General features: G+C 41.4%; 1 long non-coding RNA gene across 1 annotated transcript in view; it reads right to left on the bottom strand.

The window, feature by feature from the left end:
• The window catches only part of LOC309611705, a 397,191-nt gene that overhangs the window by 184,254 nt on the left and 190,272 nt on the right, over nt 1-22,665 (bottom strand). The window lies entirely within an intron of this gene.

Genomic DNA, 22,665 nt, shown 5'->3' on the forward strand with positions numbered 1-22,665 from the left:
GGAGACAGGGTATGTAAAATGTAGAGGCTTTCACCAGCATACCAAGCTCAGAAAAGCTTGAGGAGTACATATATAGCCTCCAGTAACACCAGGTTCCTCATTTTATTCTTATCTCACTGTCCATTTTTCTTATTATCCTTTGTTACTTCCTTTGCTCAGCTTCTAAATGGCAGCACTCTTTCCTGGGCTGCTTCTCTCTTCTGTCTATGTTCTCTCCATAAGTGATCATACCTAGGGTTTCACGTGTCATTTTCATACCAGAGATCCTTCTCTGAGCTCCAGACTTTTAAATCCTTTGATATCTCCATCCTCCAACACTCTCCCAGAAAAACAAAACAAAACAAAAAAACCCCACAAATACAAACACAAAAAAACCCACATATCTTTTTCCTAAACCTGCTCCAAATCCATTGTTCTCTGTAAACAGCAACATCATCCACCGATTGATTATTCAAATCAAATGGAGTCACCCATTATTTCTGTCTTTCCCTTACCTCCTACATCAGATCAACCAGTGTATCCTTATGACTTTATCTCAAAAATATACCCCCGTAATCTAATACTCTCTATCTTCACTGCTATTCCTCTAGTCCTAGCTACCAACAGCTCTCACTTGGACTATTGCCACAGCTTTCTAAACAATTCCTTACTTTCTTATTCACGTGCAGTCATTTTTCTACGCAGTTGTGACCTTGGAGAGGGAAGTTTCAGGGGCAGCGGGACAAAAACCAGATCATAAGGTGTTTAGAAGTGAGTAATAAAGGTTTTGTATCTGTTCATTTATTCCTTTATTAATTCATTTAATTTGAGAGACACCTAGGCAGTTTTAGAAAGCTGTCAAAGTACAAATAGAAAGGGAGAAAAAAAATCAACATGGCAGAGGATCATGTATAGAACTAAAATTCTAAGACATTAAAGACAGGCAGTACGTATACTACAGTGGTTAGGGAGATAGGCTCTGGAGCTAGATGATTTTTGCTCACATACTAGCAATATGACATTGGGGAAATTATGAAACTTGCAGAGTCTCAATGCTCTTATAAGTAAAATGGAGATGGCAAACAGTGGTTGTGGGAAGTAAGTGAGCCACACGCATAAAGCAGAGCCTGGCACAAAGGAAGCACCCTTTAAATTTTTGACATTTAAAAAAATTAATTGGTGGATATCCAAAAATGTTTTGAGGTGAAAAGACAGTCCAGTCTGCTTTGTAAAGTAAAAGTCATGGTCATCTGTAATGAGTAAAACGGAGGTCTTGGAGACCGAATAATTATAATAATAGCAGCTACCCTATTACTGATCGTTTACTGTGCGTAAGGCATAATGTTAAGTATCTTACATACATTTATGTTATTCTTCCAATAACACTGTGAGGTCAATGCCAACATTACCCCCACTTACAGATTAAGAAATGAAGGTTTAAAGAGTTGGAATAACTCACCCAAGGTCACACAGATAGTAAGTCAAGATTTGAACTTAAGTCTACCAAATTCTGTGCTCTACACTGCTGAACTATATTGCCTGTCAATGCCCTGCTCTGCAGATTTGAAGAAGGAATGTCTCAAACTGTATTAAAATCACTATCTTTTCAATAAACTCAGAATAGAACAAGGTGATTTTATATCGCATATGCTGATAACTCCCTTTATTGAAACACACTTCATACGACTAATAAAACAAAAACAACCAAACTGTGCTCAGAATTCCTTTGTAATCAGAATTAGCCTTCCACAGAGTAGAAACTGAAATTCCACAGAGAAGGAGACAAAAGCATCCATTATCCTGAACTGTTACAATGCTGGTGGCTGACAGAGACATCTGTCTAAGGGCAACGATCTCAAGCAGATGTTGACAAAGTTAACATTTTTATAGGAAATTTTAAAATCAAAAATATGCTTTCAGAATTCTCTTTAATCCCTAAATCATGTTCTCAATATTTGCTCTTTAGGCTTCTGTAATAAGACTACCATGTCTTCGCCCATAATAAACAAAAATAACCCTAGGCTGACCTGGAAGGTCGGGGCCCAGCAAGTGATAAATCTGTTAGCTCCAATTTGGAGAGTAAAGTATTTTCTAGAGGTCACAGCACCAGCCATTCACACAGGCCTTACAAATGCTTTCAGAGGTGCCCCCTAGTAAAATCATGACCAGTGCTTTGATGTCAGGGTCTCTTTCTTTTTGTAACATGTCCGAATACCTGGGATTGGGAGGCAGGCAGAAGTCAGAGTGAAATTAAACAAACAGTGGAGAGTGACCAGCCAGGGTGGCTTCTAGTACTGAGGTCATGTGTTTACCTTTCTACTTGCAGATCAAGGTGAAAAGTGCACCCCGAGCTCCGGCCAAATATGGTATATAAACACACATGAAAGAAGGATTAGCTCTCTTCCCTAAGACTAATGGGGACCCCAAAAATCAATAGCTGATTTGTGACAACAAGACTAAGTCAACACTGGACCAAAAGATACCTGGCTGTATCCAACTCGCCCTTAATCTCAGGTAAACTTGTAGTAAATTCAACATTATTCATTTCCCTGGCTGCAATTCTCCCCGACTCGGAAGAAGTGCTGACGTAGGAGGCACACACAAAAGCCACCACTTGTTTCTCCTAATCAGATCCCTTTCTTCTCCGGACTCATGACAGATTGCTGTTTGCACACATTTTTTTCCCTCCTACTTCTAGTTCAGCCAGCAGGAGCTCTTCGCGGAGGGAGAAAGCAGCCAATGGACTGCCCCCTATGCCACCTGTGTCCTGAATTCCTGATGCAATCAGAGAACCATCAAGAGCGGGGTCCTCTGTAAGGGAAAGACTGCTAATGCTGAACTTGTAACATGGAAGGTTCCCTTCATCCATCACTAGGAGACATACGAGGCAAAGTTTATGGGTCTTAGGAGTGATGCTGTCACAGAATTTCTTTAAGACTTTGCATCACAGACTCAAGACCCCCACATCAAAGGCTTTTATGAGCTTGGGGTGGGAAGGGGCTAAGTCCCATCACCCGTGGTCTTCACTCCTGAGATCACGAGATGTTAAGATTCCCAGACCAGGGTTTCCCTGGTGGTGCAGTGGTTGAGAATCTGCCTGTCAATGCAGGAGACACGGGTTCGAGCCCTGGTCTGGGAAGATCCCACATGCCGCGGAGCAACTAGGCCCGTGAGCCACAACTACTGAGCCTGCGCGTCTGGAGCCTGTGCTCCGCAACAAGAGAGGCCCGCGCACTGTGATGAAGAGTGGCCCCCGCTCGCCGCAACTGGAGAAAGCCCTCGCACAGAAACGAAGACCCAACATAGCAATCAATCAATCAATAAATAAAATTATTAAAAAAATTGGTAAAAAAAAAAAAAAAGAGTCCCAGACCAACCTCTCCAATATACATCTATTCAGAATATTTTGGTTTACCAGCCAACTTGTGCACAGGGATTTTTCCAAAATCAACCCAAGGTAAAACTAAGTTGAACTCCCAGGTATACGCACTATCACCCTCTACATTCTGCAGATGAGAAAGCTGCCTGAGACACAGGATGAATAAATGGTGAATCCAGAACACACATCCAGGGAGTCCGACTCCAGGGTGGGTGGGCTCAGCCACCAAGCCCTGCTGCTATGTGACCTTAGCATGCATTTGAATCTCTCTGAACCTTGGCTTTCTCATCAGTAAAAGACATATTTTAATACACATCTGACAACGTTGTGATGAGCAGTCAATAGAAAATTCATGTCAGATACTTAGTAATGCCTTGGAACATAGAGATCAATAAATGGCTAATTCTTCTCTATCCTTTTCTTTGATAATAGAAATATATGCAGCACTGATTATCTGGGCCACTTCTTGGCACTGCTCATTGCCTCACATATTTTTCCATCTAGGTTCTCTTCAAAATGAGCTTCATTTTAAATTTATATTTTGCTGACATGCTATTACCTTAGATTTGGGCTGGCCTTTGGAAACAAATATCAATGCCAATGCTTCAACATTAGGAAGGGGCTCATCTTTCCTCTCTCTAATGGCTTCAGCTTTTTTACTCAGCTGAGAATCTAGCTCTTAGAGTTTTGGTGAATAATCAAGAGCTAGTAGTCCAGAAGGGTACCTGGGATGCCTGCTTCCTGGATCTGTACTGAATCCACAGTGATTAGTGGAGAAAACACTGAGAGTGCTCAGTGAGAATGAAGAGAGTTCAGAGTTAGCGGTTGTGGAGTCTAAACCTTCCCCTTGTCTTACATTTGGGCAAATCATGACAGAGGAGGAATAAACTTGCTCAAGAACCACAATACGTCAGTGGTCCTGTATGCTGTGATGTTTGGATGCCAGGGAAACCTCCCTTCATCCTCATAACCAAAAATAGGAAAATATTCATCCATGGAGTGCTTGCTATTTTCAGGCAATTGGCTAGGTACTACACATTCATCAAGGTGCACAAATTTTGGCCGAGTGCTGAATGGCTGATTATTAAAGTCAATATTTGGCTGGAAGCCGAGGCAGAGACTGAGTATCACTATCACAGACTGCTCTTTTGAGATACAAGGATTAATCTGAAGTTTTATCACAAAATAAATATTATTGCAACTTTATCTTCAACATTTTATACTCAAATTTTAAAAGATTGATATAGTATAGGAAAAAAAATATATAGTGTAGGAAAAATCAGTTGCCGATTACTCTGGCGGTTGACCATACTGTACAATTGCAGCAATAAAGAGATGCTCATTTTCAGCCAAGGTCATTGGAGGAGCAAGGTAGTTTGAGGTCTGCTTTGCCAATATGAGGCACTGTTGAATGTTGCTCCCATGTTATTGAGTTTTCCTTTCCCTTAAATTGTAACTGATTCAAGTAAATATTGATCTTCTCTTCGTCTTCCCTGAAGATACAGTCACTGAAGGCATCTCATATAGCAAAACCTTTGGACTTGCTTGAAGAAGATGCTTTCAAGATGAAGAATGTTTGAAGAATATTTTCAGAAACAAGGCTGAGGTTGATGGCCTTACTCATCACCATATACACTTTAAAAAATCTTAATCTTTCCAACAACCGTTTGTGCGGGTACCATAGCTCTATTTTACCATGAAGAAATTAAGGTTTAGCAAAGTTAAATGACTTATCTAAGTTAGTAGTTAAATAGGATTTTGACCCAAGCAGTCTCAGGGCTATGTACAGTGTTCCACGACACCCTAAAAGAGCAAACAGCAGCTCTCAATTGAATCCTGCCATGTGCCTGGAATGACATATACGGAAGTCATTAATTCTTACACACAAAATTGAAGTAGTCATTCTTATGCCTACCGTACAAAAGGGCTGGGGCCTAACCTAATTTCTTAGTGGCAAAATCAGGATTTGAACCCAACTGTCTGACTCTTAAATAAATACTACTACCTACCGCATGATCCTGCCTCTAACCATTTTTTCCACCCTCTAAAGATTCTTTCAACAATATTCAGTGGCTATTACTGAGCTCTGACCATATGCCAGGTACTGATAAGGTTTAAAGTCGAACATTTCCAAAAAAAGGCATGAAGGCTTATTCCACATGGAGAATTAGATTTGCACGGTCACTCGGGAGAAAGAATACACAGTAACACAGCACACTTTTAGTAAGTTACAGAAAACAGTGGATTTGCAGCATAATGAAGCAAGAGGAAAGCTGGGGCGTGGAACCAACTGCTCTGTTCCTTGTCATTTTGCCCCCAGTTTCTCTGATAAGAACTGGTATTAGGTTAGAAAACAGAAAGGGCAGCTTCCTGGCAATAACTTGCAGCAAGCCAACCTCTTCTTTTCCTTGTGTCTCCTCCCCAGGCTCTTCCCCTGGGACAGGACAGGAGCCACCAATGCAACCCAACTTTGCTGCTGTGAATAAGGTGGAGCTATCCCTTTCCCTGGCATGTTTGCTTTTAGTGAAATATTTTCTCCCACTTCCAGTTAGCCCATTTTCCATTATGTGAGTCAATCTGACAGTTTAAACCAACAGAAATATTACTTTCTTCCCCCTAAAGTGTGGGTTAAATGCAACGTTTAACATAATGAGCCCAAGGGGGGAAAAGTTCACAGTAAAGATAAATATTCCTCTTTAAAAAAAAATTAGACCCAATTAATAGCTAGATGGTATAAGCTTGCAAACACTGAAAGGGGAAATAGGGGTTTTTCTTTCTTTTTTTAAAAAATTAAATCACAAGGTCTATTGTTTTGTTTTAAAGCCTGAATACTGATATATTTCATACATTATGACTATTTTCTTAAAGGAAAAATATAAAACTATTTTATTAACAACTATTCCCTCATATTTACGGTAAGGTAAACAGCAGCCCTTAGGTAACAGCTCTTTTTCTCCTAAATTACTACTTCCCCTTGCTCCCTGGAGACCTAACTAACTCCAGCTTGACAAAGATTGATCCTCAGTCGAGACTGAGGAAGGCATGCTTCTCACCATGCACTCCTCACTTTGCAGTTCTCAGTGGTTGAGTTCCAAATCCTACCCAAACCGCTCAAGATTTTTACTCCCAGTTTTCCCAGCAAAATCAAAACTTGTTTCTTACGAAGGTCCTGGCTAACACTGCTTACTAAGATGAGTTCTTGAATATTGCCTTTCTCTTAGCTAACAGCGGGCAGAGTATTTAGGTCTAAATGAATCAGAAACATATGGCATGCATTTCTCTTAATAATGCTTTGGGTTTTTTTTTTTTTTTTAATGTATAATTAAATGAGAACAGTGCTACAGGCAAAGTATGCTTTGAGAAGCTATTGAAAGGCAAAGGTTGAGTGGGATAGAGGATGATCCATGAATGCAAAAGAAAGGCCCACTTGGCCTTGAATTTTTCAATCCTGGGCTACCAGGGAGGACACCAAGCCCTTCAGGGAAATTGCTAAGAGAGCATTCCATTTTCACTCTTTCTCCATATTTATTTTATTCTCTGTTTCGTTGCCTACTTCCTCCTACCCCCTACCCCGCACCTACCACTTCTGGTTCCTTTACTAAGATCTTCCTTCTTATTAAAGTTAATTCTACATTTGCTTAGAAGCCTCTATATGCTAAGACCTACATGAATTGACGGTAGATGCTCAATTATAGCGTGTGTGACCAAAGCCTAGTCCTGGGATTATATTTTCATTAACCTCATAATTAAGCAATCTTAATATCAATCTCATTGAAAATCCTTGGGGGCTTGATGTTGGCTTATAAGGGTTATCATCATGTCTGACACCTTTATCGGGTCTGTGTGTTCAGCATGTGTTTATGTGAGAGAAACAGAAGGGGATCCCACACAGCTGAGTTACAACCTCTCAGTTACAATCTGCCTTGAAGAAGACACTTCATTTTCTTCAGTCTCAGGTTTTTACATCCACAAAGTGGGACTGACATTAAGGTGATATCAGGGGTCTGTGGTAAGAATGAAATAAGATAATAGATTAAAAATTGTTTTGTAAGTTATAGTCAAATTAATTTTGAAAACATTACTTTTACCACCTCTGGCCTTTAAATATTTAAAAGGCTGTCTTAGATATGCTCCATATTTTAATTTCATTATGATTTCCTGTAGATCCTCTATACCATTTTGGAACATCATTTTTCCTCAAAGAGAGAAAAAACTGGATAAACCAAGTGTCCACTTGGTGTACTTGTAGCCCAAATGCCCAAGAAGAATTCCTTTAAGAATTCTACCTTTTTCAAATGTTGGACCTTCTGAGAGTCTGTAAACTGTCTAGCCAGTTCTTAGAGATAGCCAAATAAAGTGACCCTTCTCTAAAATTATCTAAACCAGAATTGGACATCTCCACCCTCAATTTTCTAGTCTGTCACCTTGTGTTTTAGAATCAGACTCAAAGCTCCTCCTAGAAAGGACTCAATCTTTCATTTACCAAGAGTCTCCCGTGTGTCCTGCACTGAACTAGGCCACCTTGTATGGGCCATCTCGTTTCATTTTATCTCCACTGGACACATGTTAAACCAGGGGTTTTGAGGGGCCATGGAGACCTGCTTAATTTTAAAACCAGAAATAAATCAAGTATTACATTGATCAGGAAGCAAGGGCCACCTGGTAGGCCCCTATCTGCTACCAGGGGACCTGAAGGCTGCACGTTGGCACAGCTGATGGAGCTGGCCATCAAAACAATGTTCCTCCTTGCATGGCCATGTGGATCACTCTGGTCAGTTCTCTGGGAAGGTCTGGCTTTGGATAAGGTTAAGCCTTCTGAGATATAAGTCCATTTCATGATTTCAGGCCAAGAGAAGCAAACAGGATGGCAGCGACCAGGAAGTGGGGTGCTCCTTTGAGAAGAGGTACAGCACAGCCCGGTGCAGTGAGCTGTGGAGCAGGCACTGGCCTAGATACAAATCTCAGCACCCCCACTCCTCCCACGTACTAAGCTAAGGGACCTTGCCCAAGTCCCTATTCTGGGCCTCATTTTCCTCATCTGTGAAATAGGGATGATCATTCCAGCCCTTCCCACCTCACATAGAAATGGTGGAAGTGAAATAACATTTAAAAATACTACCTGAAAAATTGCTTATGTGCAGAGAATCTACCGAGAATCAGGTAGATGTTATCACCGACCTTCTGTGATATACCAGGGGTGCAGCCACTGTGCTCCCTCCAAGGGTGGTGGAGGTGAGGCATCTCTAGAGAAAACTCTGCACAGACTTTCCTCTTCCTGATATTTTCTAGGACTTTACCGCGACAGCCCTGGGCCCTGGTGACCTTTCTTGACTCTGCTCAGGCCTCTATCTCTGGCCTCTGCTGAGGATGTCGCTGAGAAAGAGGCTGATGGTCCTTTAGAAAACTCTCTCCAAGGAGCAACAGGGCACTGTCTCCTCTCCCGGCCTGGCTAGATCCTCATGAGAACAGGACTCAGCAAATGGACAGAGCAATTAGCCAGAGGCAGCAGGAATCTGGAGGAACGGAAATGAAATGCAGCCAGGTGTGGCCAAGGCAGTGATCAAAGGTGTGCCACGAGAAGAAACATGGCTAACTGAAGAGAGGGACAGTGGGAAAGCTTTTCCCTGCAAGTTGTATTAACCAACGCTGTTTTATGCAACTTACAAGTTTGGAAGATTTACTATAACCATGTTTAGACCATCCAGGATATGATTCCAGATGGGATACTGTGGAGAAGCAGAGGAGAGGGGCAAGGTGAGAAGAGAAGGAAGAGAGGAGAAAGAGAAAACTTGAGAGCATAGAGAAACAAGACAAAACGGAATAGAGAGGGCAACTGATCCCTAGAAGGATGAAGTCACACTTTTTGTCCAGAACAAACTTTAAGCTCTGTCCATCATTCACAGAAAATGAAATGTGGTAGCACAAACCATTTATTCCCCCAATTTCCCTTTCCCCCAACCTCAGCAATATTTGAAGTTAAGGACTCCTGATTTCAACCAAGTCTCTATGATCTCAGTCTATGCTCCTTTGGAAAATAACATAGAAAAAGTAAGCGTGTGTGTGTGTGTGTGTGTGTGTGCGCGCGTGCGCGCACATGTGCGTGTGTGTGCTGGAACTGGGGCAGAGCTGCTCCCTTCCTAGCGCCTGGGCACATTTTGCTGCAGAGCCTTTCCAGTAGGATGGCTGAGACGGCAAGCCCAGCTCGGGTTTCATTTCAGAGGCTGATTAAAGCTCTCACAAATGCCAGCTTACATCATTTCAATGACTATTAATTTAAAGAAAATATTTGCCTGGAAAAAAAGAAAAACATTGCAAACCATTCCTGTTTTATCACCAAGGGGTCCTTCTTCTCAGACAATTCTTTTCTTCATCTTGAAGTGGGCAAGTCTGACCTGGGCAAAGTTATCCAGGTGGAGCAATTAGAGGAACACGGGCCAGATTCTTCCAATTAGGTGAGGGCGCACAGACCTTTGCCATGGTGATGGCAAAAAAACTACTGTTCAGTCCCCCATTCCCACTGTTCAAGTGATAAATGACCCCCAGCCTACTCTCCCCAGAGCCGAGTGAGGCCTGTCTCTGGATAAAGGCCAGGGAAAACAGAACAAGATTTATAAGAGCCAAAGGCAGAGTGAAGACGAGCTGGAGGGCATGCGGGAAAAGTCCACATGAGAAAATGTGGTGCGTTTTAGTAGCTGCATGTTACTTTATGATGACGGGGTGGGCGCAGAAGGGGCGCTGGGCTGCTGGTGGAGGGTAAAGTGGCCACAGTCAAACAGCCAGCCTGGAGAGTCTGGGCGGCCGGGGCCTTCTCCACAGCTGGCCCAGCTCTTGGGAAAGCAGGGAGCACTGGCCCTGAAATCCTGATCTGGCTCCTTCATTCACCCCAAATCCTTCTAAACGGACACCCTTAAAGGAATGTCTTTAAAACTAAGGAGACAAATGAAAGTGGTCCTGTGCTGCTAGATTAAAAGGCATGATGGTACAATTAAAGATATTCACCAGCGAAATTTGAACCCCATTACACGCTGGCGTACAGTATGCGAGGAAGAACTGTTTTATATCATTAAAGACAAAAACCAGGTCTATAGGTAAGCTTTAAGAACAATAAACATCCTGCATTCAAGAATAAGTCTGTCAAATGAAGGGATATTGATTTTGGAACAAGGAATATTATGTCAAACAACATTAGTTTAATTGATCTGAATTTAGTTTAAGTACTAAAAGCATTTATATACAAACAGCAAATGAAAATTAACTGCAGCTGAAGCCCCGCTGTTCCTTCACAGGGGTTTCGCGTAGACCAGAACCTGGCACCCAAGCGGCCTGGCTGGAGTCAGGAGCACACAGCGGAGCTGGGCTTTCTTCCCCTGCATGACAATGGGGAAGGCAATGTGCTTTCTCTCAGAGGTAGGAACATTTAACACCGGCCTTTGACTTTTCAAAATACACAAATGCCATTTCTTGCTCCAGAGGAATTCATGAGAGAACACGGGGTGAGGCCAGGAGAGAGGAGCAGAGTGGGTACCCAAGTAAGTGAACCGCTTCTGGTCCCCAAGTGAATGAGCCCCGGCTCCCCCCTCTGACCACTTGGCCCCATCAGAACCAATGTCTAACAAGGCTGCCTGTTCTCCGCACAGAGCTGCCCCTTTCAGCGGCTGCCAGGCCCTGGGAGCCCCAGGTAGAGGCTCCAGGAAAACACTTAGGCTCACAGCCCAGGCAGGACAGGTTCTCAATAAACAGTACCAGCCTCAGTCCCTCAGTGGTGATAGAATGGAGAGAGACTGTGAAAGTGTCCGAACCCACTTCCTGCCCTGTGCTCTCGTTTCCTTCTGAAAGAGATCCCAAGTCAACCACTTTTTCTTTCTTAATCCCCCACCTACAGCCGTCCCGTGGAACTCACTCCAAAGCGTGTGAATATACAGGAAATGCACAGTGGTAAAGCCAGGAGAAATGCACATTTTCTCTTTAGTTACCAAAGTCTTGTGTGTGAGAATAATTGTGATTCTCCCACAGGATTGTTCAAGGGAAATCCAGCGGAAGCCTTCAGAAGTCCACTGGGCCTGGTGATCACCCCGAGTCTGCTTGCAGAGGGCTCACTGTCGGCTGCCATGGACCCCCGTGAATGGGTGAGGGTGTGAACCACTCAGTTATGTGTCAGACTCATTCTTTAAGGTCTGGTCAGCTCAGGAGCCAACCATGTTTCCACTTTGTTTTCAGAAGGCCTGACAAAGGCTCCAGGATGTTGTTTTGTTTACATCTTGCCACCTGCACACTCCCTCCCTGAAAGCCGAATCTCCACTCCCAGATCAAAGGGCAGTTAAGTGGAGCTGGAAGAAAGATCTCTCCACCTCCTGCCCTCAGCTTTCACTCTCACTCCAGAGTGCTGCACGTTGTCAGATTTATAGCCTTACGTGTGAACACGGCCACAAAAACCAACAAAAACAGCCCCACACCGTGGTTTTCCCTCCATCCAGACCCTTTGCCACACACATGAGGTTTATTCTCAGGGTTTTAGCTGTGAAGGGACCTTTATATGAGCTCTCAAGACACCAGTTATCCTATCTGTCTTGATTTCTCCTTGTTGAAACATTTTTCTATTCCATCCATTTGACACATTTTCTATCAAAATATTTTTCCCCTCTGATAGTCCCAGCCAGCAGAGTCAGTAGAGGAGCAGAGTGACTGAGGACCCGGAGGGCAGTGTTCCAGAGTGACAGATGTAACCTGCTGGGGACAATGCAGTAAGAAAGAGGACATGAATCAAGGCCTTGGATGATGGCACATTCTGGCAACATTCACTCTGTAAAGGTACTATGCAGCAGTGTCTCACAGACTCCAATGAACTAGTTAGTATTCCTGGGCTAATAGTCACATTATATTTGCTCAGCAAGTGTACTTTGAACACCTGTGACGTGCCAGGCCTTCTGCAGAGCATCCGTGAAGACTTGTACACTCTTCCTGCCTTAGTCCAGAGGAATGTGATCCGAGCACAGCCTGGTTCATATCTGCTGAACAGAGGTACAAACAAGCCCCTAGAATAACCAAAAGACAGAAGCAATTGCTCTTCCAAGAAATAAGGTTGCTATGGTCTGAATGTTTATGTCCCCCGCAAAGTTCACATGTTGAAATCCTCCCCTCTAAGGTGATAGTATTAGGATATGGGGGTCTTTGGAAGGTGATTAGGTTATGGAGGCAGAGCTCTCTTGAATGGGATTGGTAATCTTACAATAAAGGCTCCAGAGAGATCCCTCACTCCTTTCACCACATGAGGACACAGTGAGAAACTGGCCATCTGCAACCCAGAAGAGGGCCTTCACTACAACCTGACCAGGCTGGTGACCTGATCTTGGATTTCCAGCCTCCAGAACAGCAGCCTGAACCGACTAAGACAAGGAACCTGGCAAGGAAAGTAGAAAGTCAGGAGCCTGCCAGCTGGAACAGGTGGGTGGGGGGAAAGATTCCATGAGGAGAGAACTGTAAGGACACAGCACAGAGGGTACAGGTGATGTCTGCACAATGCTGCCTAGTCCCGTGTGGCTGCATCACAGGGGGCTGTGGTGAGAGCCGGGCAAGAATCCTTGACAAGAGCACTCACGGCTTCCTAACCTCTTTATTGCTTTCCTTTCCCCTTCAGAAGCTGTAGTGGACTGAGAGGCAGATGGTCTTCGGTTTGAGGCACTTAGAGCCATGACCTTGGACAAGTCACTTAACCTCTCCAGACCCCAGCTCCTCTTGTGAAATATGCAGAAAGTAACAGTTATCTCCCCACAAAAGTGAAGGTAAGGCTTAAATAGAGACAACTTTTGAGAAAGCCCTTACACACAGTACATAGCTAGGCTTACCAGGGCACTCAATCATGTGATCCAGAGGGGCCCACACACTGAAATGAAAGGGGGAGGTCAGGCTTTTTCTGCCTTGAATTTAGGGAAAAAAACTCCCAATAGTTCTTTATATGTGATGCTGAGCAAGTCACATCACTTCTCCAGGCCTTATTTTCCTTCTATAAAACAGGAGTGGAAGGGCCAAGGTCTCTTCCGGTTTAGATTTCCAAGGACAGAGTTTAAAGCTCATTGGGCAAAATCTTCAGATTCCCGAAGACCTTGTTTAAATCCACCTCCTGGAGTGTAACTGTTATATGTCTGAACATTACAAATTATGAAATACGAAATAAATACATGCACATATACATAAACACATGTGAGTATATATAGACATGCATGTATATACGTAACTCAATTGTTCCAACCAGGGACATCGGTCCAATGCCTGGAGTTTCTCTTTTTCTTTCAGGATTCAACATTTGGCTCAGTTCCAGTATGTTCCTGAGTTTCTGAGTCTGGTTCCCGCAAAGATCTGTCTTCTCTCTCCGGTTAAAAGAAATGCATGCTGGGCACCCTGCCAAGCACGTGGGGGCCTTGCAGTATTCTGCCGTGACCCCTGGGGCCTGCCCCGTTTCCTGTGTCACTGGTTGTGGGAGTCGGGGGAGGCCTACCATGGCCTTGCTGGAGCTAGGCATTGAATTCTGAAGCATGAAAGGTTTACCCAGGCCCAAGACTGGACTCCCCAGATTTGTGTCTCAAGAATCCCAGCCAACTATGTCCTGACGCACCAGTACCTTACAAAGTGACCCTTGGAAGACAGAGAGAGACCCACCTGCTCTTCCACAGCCATCTTTACTAATCTTCTCTCACACTGAAAAGGCCCTTCAAGGTTTACAAAACACAGTTATATCCTTGACCTGATATAAGTCAAACCAGGTTATTAGCATCCAAACAAGGACTCAATTTTTATGCACATGCATATGAATCCTAGGGGTCATCTTTTGAGGAAGTGCCCACTTACTGACCTCTAGTTATCCCAGAAGGGCCCAGATATACCATGCCTTGGGATAGATAGGATATTCTTAAGCTCAGAGGACAGAAGGGCTAAAGGTTGGCTTTAGGCAAAATGGAAAAAAACAAACAAACAGACACCTAAAAGACGAAGAGACTATCCTCCCTTTTCATACCCGGCCCTCCTCAAAGTATCATTTCTACTTCTCTCACAGCCTTCCTCTTCCTACTGGAAACAACTGCTTTCAGAACACAATTTATTCACAGTCTCTAAAGGCCCTTAAAACCCTGACGTTTTATGGTTCTATTTGAATTTCATCCAATTTCTTTTCATGAGATGAAGCTCTGGTATTAAGGAGTTTCAGAAATGTTAGGGTCATTTGGGAGGGGAGGTAGGGGCTTCCCTACCTAAGCAGTTTTTATGGTGGATGTCTTCATGGAAACAGGCAGCATCATGGATCCTGACCAGGGAGCCTGACAAGGTCTCCTCGTATATAACTGAAGGATGTCCAGGCCAAGAGGAGGCCCCAAGAAACTGAGCCTGCTTCTTGAAAGACACAGCTCTTCTATTGATGAACGTAAGTGCAGTGAAACAGAAACTACTGTGAACCTAAAGGCAGGAGCTCTGAAGGGAAATACTCCATGCCTCTTGGATTTAAGGAGTCCCTTGTCTACTAGTGGAAATATGCACATAAACAGATAATTTCAGTAAAATGTTCTAAGTGATAAAACAGATGTAAGTAAGGGTATTGTGAGAGCAGAGAGAAGGGACAATTTAGCCAATCTAGGAATTCAGAAAATACTTCTTGGCAGGAATGAAATCTATTCATGTTGTATTTTGTGTGCTTTTTTGTTTTTTTGTAGCATGTTCTTGTCTTTTCTCTCACAATATCACCACTCCATCCCTGTGATGGAGCCAGGGAGAGGAACATTACCTCAACTGACAGATGAGGACACCAGGGCACAAGAAATATAGACAAAGTTGCACAGCTCGTTAATGGCAGAGAATGAGAAAACCTATGTTGTTTTTATGCACCTAAATAAAGAGTCAATTGGATAGAGACTAAATGGAATAATGGTGAGAGTTCTAGAATTTTGAGAGTGGTGCAAGGGAAAAGGAGGGGATGGGATAAAGTTTTTGAGAGTTTGATATGTTACAGCAGTATTTAATTTGCTTCAACCAAAGCTATACTCTATAGAAATGTACATGCACTATCCCTGGGTAGTGGGGGGCAATGGGTGAAGGAGGTCAAAAGGTAAAAAAACAAAAACAAAAGCACATAACATCATATACAATTCTTCCCAAGAAAGTACTTGTCTATTAAACTTGTGCAGGATCTCTATAGTGAAAATTATTAAATGCTCAGGAAAGAAATCAAAGAAGACATAGATAAATGTAGAGACATGCTATGTTCATGGACTGGAAGATTTAACATGGTAAAGATGTCAAGTCTTCCCAAATTGGTTTTACAGGTTTAATGCAATTGCTATCAAAACCCCACAAGCTTTTTAAATAGATACAGACAATCTAATCCTAAGATAATGTGGAGGGAGAAAAGTCTGTATAAATTGTGTGTTTATGCCTAACAGGTTTAATGCTAGCTCTATAACTTTGGTTAACTTTTCATTTTTATTCTGAGAAACTTATGGTATGATAAAATATACTAGTGTAAATAAAGACACAATTCTTAATATGTAAAAAAAGAAAGGAAACGCTATTCCGTTTAAAGTTCCAAAAGTTCATGCTGGTTTCATGCTTTGTATTTTGCATATTCTGTTCCCTTTGATTGTAATGCACTTCCCCAACTTTTGCCTACCTGGCATATTCTCACACATTCTTAAAAATAGAAGTCAAACATTATTGGTCTCTGTTCCCTTGGTCCCTGGAACACATGTCCCTCAGATTTCATTCTAGGGATAACTGCTTGCTCTTTTGTCTGATTGGGTTTTTTTTTTCCCCCACTAGATAGTAAGGATCATGAGTATAAGAATGTTATTCTATTTATCTTTATGTCCTCAGAATCCAAATGGTAACTACTTAGTAAGTGTTTGAATAAACAAATGGGTGAATAAAGAAATAAACAGGTAATAATTAATCTTTATAAAAATATAGGGTCAGTGAATTGCATAAAACTTCAGCTCCAGGATATAAAGATCTAGGAAAAAAGCAGCATTCTCACCTTAATAATGAAAAAGAGCCAAACTAACTTCAAATTCACATATTTTTCAAACCCATCAGAGAATGGAGGTTGCAGGGAACTGGTTCAGAATCTAAGTAGAGATGGTGACTGAAGAGAGAGAGAGAATACATGAACATGTACTCACCTGGGATAGATAGAACCAGATGTCAACAAAAAGTTCAGCTAGAATAGCCGACAAATTGGTGAAGGCCAAGTGGGAGTGGTAGGACAGAGGAAACGTCTGGGGAGGTCACAGAAACTAGGTAAGTCCACAGTATCTTTCAGGTTTGTTCTCCATGGACCCCTGTGAACACCCTGGGTGTTCATATAAAAGATCAGAAGGGTCTATCATGGTTCAGATCTGAATGAGAGGAACAGAAGCCATGCAAGAAGGACAAGAACCTCTGCTGTATCCTTCCCCTTTATTTCCACCATGGAACAGAGACATTATCTGAGGCGGAAGAGCAACAGTGCTGGCCCTAGGGCACAGGTGAACATACATTGTATATGTAAACAAGGAACAGTGTCAGAAAAATCCTAGTCTTGAGAGAAGAATAGTTATGTGCTGAGCCCACAGCTGCAGCCAGGGGAGGGACAGAGAACAGAGAAGGCCACCATGATGAGGTCCAGGGACATGGTATATACCTAAGACTGAGCTTTAATTAGAGTAACAGAGACCCCACTTCACCACCACTAAGATAAGAAACTTGGAATAACAAGTAAAAGAAGAATACTGCTAGAGAAGGGCAGAAGAGGAACAGAGTTTCCAAAGAGACACTCTCTGAGGTACAGCCCAAATGGAAGACCTAAAACTCAGAATCATACAGATATTCCTCTGATTAGCCACACACTACTCTAGCAGAAAGTATCTCTAGAGGAATGGGAAGAATGTGGTGCACTGCAAAAAACTAAATCAAAAATAGTAGCACTCAGAAACAGTAGAATGTATTTTCTTTTCTAGAGCAGGAGGAACATTCACAGAGGTAGGTGCAGAGAGTTCCACTGGTAAATTCTACCAAACATTTAAGGAAGGAAAAAAATGCCCATTCTATACAGCTTCTTCCACAATATAAAAGCAGAAAAAATACTACCCAGCTCATTTTATGAGGCCAGGATTATCCTACTATGAAAACGAAACAAAGGAATTACAAGAAAAGAAAGCTACAGAAAAATGTCCTTCATTAATGTAGAGACAAAATACTGAAATGAAAAATATAGTATCTCTATTGTCAATCTAATTTTTTCCAGAGTAAAAAGTTTAAAAAATGGTATCTTTGTTTAGAACTCAATATAAAACTCCCCTATTAAACAGAGCTTTCCTAAACCTTGCAGTGGAAATCTTAAACTGTTATCTTGATTTGACTTGTTAGCCAAGGTTACACAGGTAATACATGTAAAGTAAGAAGAAAATTGGAAGGTAAACTTCTATCAAGTGATCAAAACAATATCATAAGAAATCATTTTAATCATATGGCACCTGATAAGATACAAAAGAAGAATGTAACATCCCTTCTTTGATATTTCTGCCAAAGATACATGGTCTGAATCTACTCATGAGTTAATATCAAACAAACTCAACTTCAGAGGCATTCTACAAAATAATTGACTTGTAATCTTCAAAAGAATCAAAGTCATGAAAGTCAAGGAAAGGTTGAAGAACAAGCCCACACTGAAGAAGACTAAAATCAATACGTGGTTCTAAACAGTATACTTTTTCCGAAAGGAATGAATTTGGCTACTTGGTGAAGCTTGAATATATTTATAACATGTTTAGAGAATAATGGTGCATCATGTCAGCAACTTACTCTCAGATGGTTAAAAAAAGTTCTTTTTCCTGTCTTTGAAACTTATAGATCAATTTAATTATAATTTAAACATATATGCACAAACTTATTCATAGCAACATTACTCATAATTGCAAAACACTGAAATCAACACATACATCCTATAGGAGACTGGTTGAACCATGACACATCACAGAATGGAGTCTTATGCAACTGTAAGAAAAACTGGGGAAGATTTCTATGAAATTATATGACATTAATTTCATAATAAATCACTGAGAAAATTGCAAAGAGTATCTACAGTATGCTATCTTTCAAGTAAGAAAGAAAAGGAGATAATAAAGTATATACATATTTGCTAATCTGTGCAAAAAGAAATACAGGAAAGTTCAACCAGAAACTAGTGAGATTAACTGCCTGTAAAGGGTGGTTAGAAATAAGGTAGAAAGAACAGAAGGATTAAAAAGGAGTAGAAGGGATGAAAAGGAAGTGGTACTTACCTGAGCTTATCATTTGTATAATTTGGACTCTTAGAACCACTGTAATGTTTGGCCTACCTCCCAAATAAATGAATAATTACAATCAACAGAGATATGTGTATATGGGCTGGGGGGAGGTGATTCAAGGTAGAATCAAAACAGTAACAAACAGACCTAGCTATATTATAAAGAAATAAAATAATCGCAGTGAAGTGTGTGAGGAAGAAAATAACTACTTATGCAACAGAAATCCTGCACTATTTTGGTTATATAATGTAAGGTTAGAGATGGGAAAGAAAAGTGTTCACAAATATACTTTGTTTTCCACAGAGGTATAGATGAAACTACTAAAACTACTTTATGTATATACAATAATTGAAAAATAAGTGAATATATTAAGGAAAACAAAAGCCATGTTTCTCACTGTTAGAGATATTACAAATAAATAAAGAGAGAAAGATAAAATAAAACTCATGGTGTTTTTCTGGAATCAAAGGTACCAGTATGGTCTCACAGCCTTTATACAAAAGTAAATATAAATGTGTAGGTATGCATGCGTTCATATGCATACATATATTTCCTAGTTCTTAATGTTAAGAGGGACTAGAAGCAACGATACCCCAGTAACAGTGAATACACAGAACCTGGATCTTAATTTCTAAATTCTATTCATAAATAAAAGGAACCAGGAAGTCAGAAAAATGGCTGATTCTAGAACTGGAACAGGGAACGTACATGATGATCTGGAAGATGTTATGGTGCTAGAAATTAAGTAAATGCTCAAAAGTTGATAAGGTCTTGTCAAAAGATCATATTAGCCAACGTAAAGAGGCTCACAATGGCCAAATCTCTATAATTTGAACAATAAAATAATGATAGTAATAGACCACAACTTATAGGATAAAATAAATATTCCAGACCCCATTCTTACATAAATAAAAAAGAACAAAATAAGTAAATGGGGGAAAGGGACATTTTGTAGAGCCCTAATGTAGAGAGAATGATGGAAATAAAAAAATAAGCATTTAGCAAATAAAAGGTAATTGTTGCAGGCAAGAATAATCAATGGGTGAGATTGGTTCAAGATGGCAGAGAAGAAGGACATGTGTTCACTCCCTCTGCGAGAGCACTGGAATCACAACTAACTGCTGAAAAATCATCGACAGGAAGACACTGGAACTCACCAGAAAAGATACCCCACATCCAAAGACAAAGGAGAAGCCGCAATGAGATGCTAGGAGGGGGTGTAATTACAATAAAATCAAATCCCATAACCACTGGGTGGGTGACTCACAAACTGGAGAACACTTATACCACAGAAGTCCACCCACTGGAGTGAAGGTTCTGAGCCCCACGTCAGGCTTCCCAACCTGGGGGTCCGGCAATGGGAGGAGGAATTCCTAGAGTATAAGAATTTGACGGCTAGCGGGATTTGATTGCAGGACTTCGACAGGACTAGGGGAAACAGAGACTCCACTCTTGGAGGGCACACACAAAATAGTGTGTGCATCAGGACCGAAGGGGAAGGAGCAGTGACCCCATAGGAGACTGAACCACACCTATGTGCTAGTGTTGGAGGGTCTCCTGCAGAGACGGGGGTGGCCGTGGCTCACTGCAGGGACAAGGACACTGGCAGCAGAAGTTCTGGGAAGTACTTCTTGGTATGAGCCCTCCCAGAGTCTGCCATTAACCCCACCAAAGAGCCAGGTAGGCTCCAGTGCTGGGTCACCTCAGGCCAAACAACCAACAGGGAGGAAACCCAGCCCCACCCTTCAGCAGACAAGCAGATTAAAGTTTTACTGAACTCTGCCCACCAGAGCAACACCCAGCTCTACCCACCACCAGTCCCTCCAATCAGGAAGCTTGCACAAGCCTCTTAGATAGCCTCATCCACCAGAGGGCAGATAGCAGAAGCAAGAAGAACTACAATCCTGCAGCCTGTGGAACAAAAACCACATTCACAGAAAGATAGACAAAATGAAAAGGCAGAGGACTATGTACCAGATGAAGGAACAAGATAAAACCCCAGAAAAACAACTGAATGAAGTGGAGATAGGCAACCCTCCAGAAAAAGAATTCAGAATAAGATTGTAAAATGATCCAGGACCTTGGAAAAAGAATGGAGGCAAAGATCGAGAAGATGCAAGAAATGTTTAACAAAGACCTAGAAGAATTAAAGAACAAACACCTAGAAGAATTAAGAACAAACAAACAGAGAAGAACAATACAATAACTGAAATGAAAAATACACTAGAAGGAATCAATAGCAGAATAACTGAGGCAGAAGAACAGGTAAGTGAACTGGAAGACAGAATGTTGGAATTCACTGCTGCAGAAAAGAATAAAGAAAAAAGAAACGAAATGAAGACAGCTTAAGAGACCTCTGGGACAACATTAAACGCACCAGCATTGGCACTATAGGGGTCCCAGAAGGAGAAGAGAGAGAGAAAGGACCCGAGAAAATATCTGAAGAAATTATAGTCAAAAACTTCCCTAACATGGGGAAGGAAATAGCCACCCAAGTCCAGGAAGCGCAGAGAGTCCCAGGCAAGATAAACCCAAGGAGAAACATGCCGAGTAATCAAATTGATAAAAATTAAAGACAAAGAAAAATTATTAAAAGCAACAATGCAAAAATGACAAATAACATACAAGGGAACTCCCATCAGGTTAACAGCTGATTTCTCAGCAGAAACTCTACAAGCCAGAAGGGAGTGGCAAAGTATATTTAAAGTGATGAATGGAAGACCCTACAACCAAGATTACTCTACCTGGCAAGGATCTCATTCAGATTCGATGGAGAAATCAAAAGCTTCACAGACGAGCAAAAGCTAAGAGAATTCAGCACCACCAAACCAGCTCTACAACAAACGTTAAAGGAACTTCTCTAACTGGGAAACACAAGAGAAGAAAAGGACCTACAAAAACAAACCCCTCAAAATTAAGAAAATGGTCATAGGAACATACATATCGATAATTACCTCAGATGTGAATGGATTAAATGTTCCAACCAAAAGACACAGGCTTGCTGAATGGATACAGAAACCAGACCCATATATATGCTGTCTACAAGAGACCCACTTCAGACCTAGGGACACATACAGACTGAAAGTGAGGAGATGGAAAAGATATTCCATGTAAATGGAAATCAAAAGAAAGCTGGAGTAGCAATACTCATATCAGATAAAATAGACTTTAAAATAAAGAATGCTACAAGAGACAAGGAAGGACACTACATAATGATCAAGGGATCAATCCAAGAAGAAGATGTAACAATTATAAATATATATGCACCCAACATAGGAGCACTTCAATACATAAGGCAAATGCTAACAGCTATAAAAGAGGAAATCGACAGTAACACAATAATAATGGGAGACTTTAACACCTCACTTACACCCATGGACAGATCATCCAGACAGAAAATTAATGAGGAAATACAAGCTTTAAATGACAAAATAGACCAGATAGACTTAATTGATATTTATAGGACATTCCATCTGAAAACAGCAGATTACACTTTCTTCTCAAGTGCAAATGGAACATTCCCTAGGATAGATCACATCTTGGGTCACAAATCAAGCCTCAGTAAATTTAAGAAAATTGAAATCATATCAAGCACGTTTTCCAATCACAACGCTATGAGATTAGAAATCAATTACAGGGAAAAAAACCCGTAAAAAACACAAACACATGGAGGCTAAACACTACGTTACTAAATAACCAAGAGATCACTGAAGAAATCAAAGAGGAAATCAAAAAACACCTAGAGACAAATGACAATGAAAACACGACAATCCAAAACCTATGGGATGCAGCAAAATCAGTTCTAAGATGGAAGGTTATTCAATACAATCCTACCACAGGAAACAAGAAAAATCTCAAATAAACAGTCTAACCTCACACCTAAAGGAACTAGAGAAAGAAGAACAAAGAAAACCCAAAGTTAGTAGAAGGAAAGAAATCATAAAGATCAGATCAGAAATAAATGAAATAGCAATAGCTAAGATCAAGAAAACTAAAAGCTGGTTC

This window comes from Balaenoptera borealis, assembly GCF_965194805.1.
Source record: "Balaenoptera borealis genome assembly, chromosome: 15".
Lineage (NCBI taxonomy): Eukaryota > Metazoa > Chordata > Mammalia > Artiodactyla > Balaenopteridae > Balaenoptera > Balaenoptera borealis.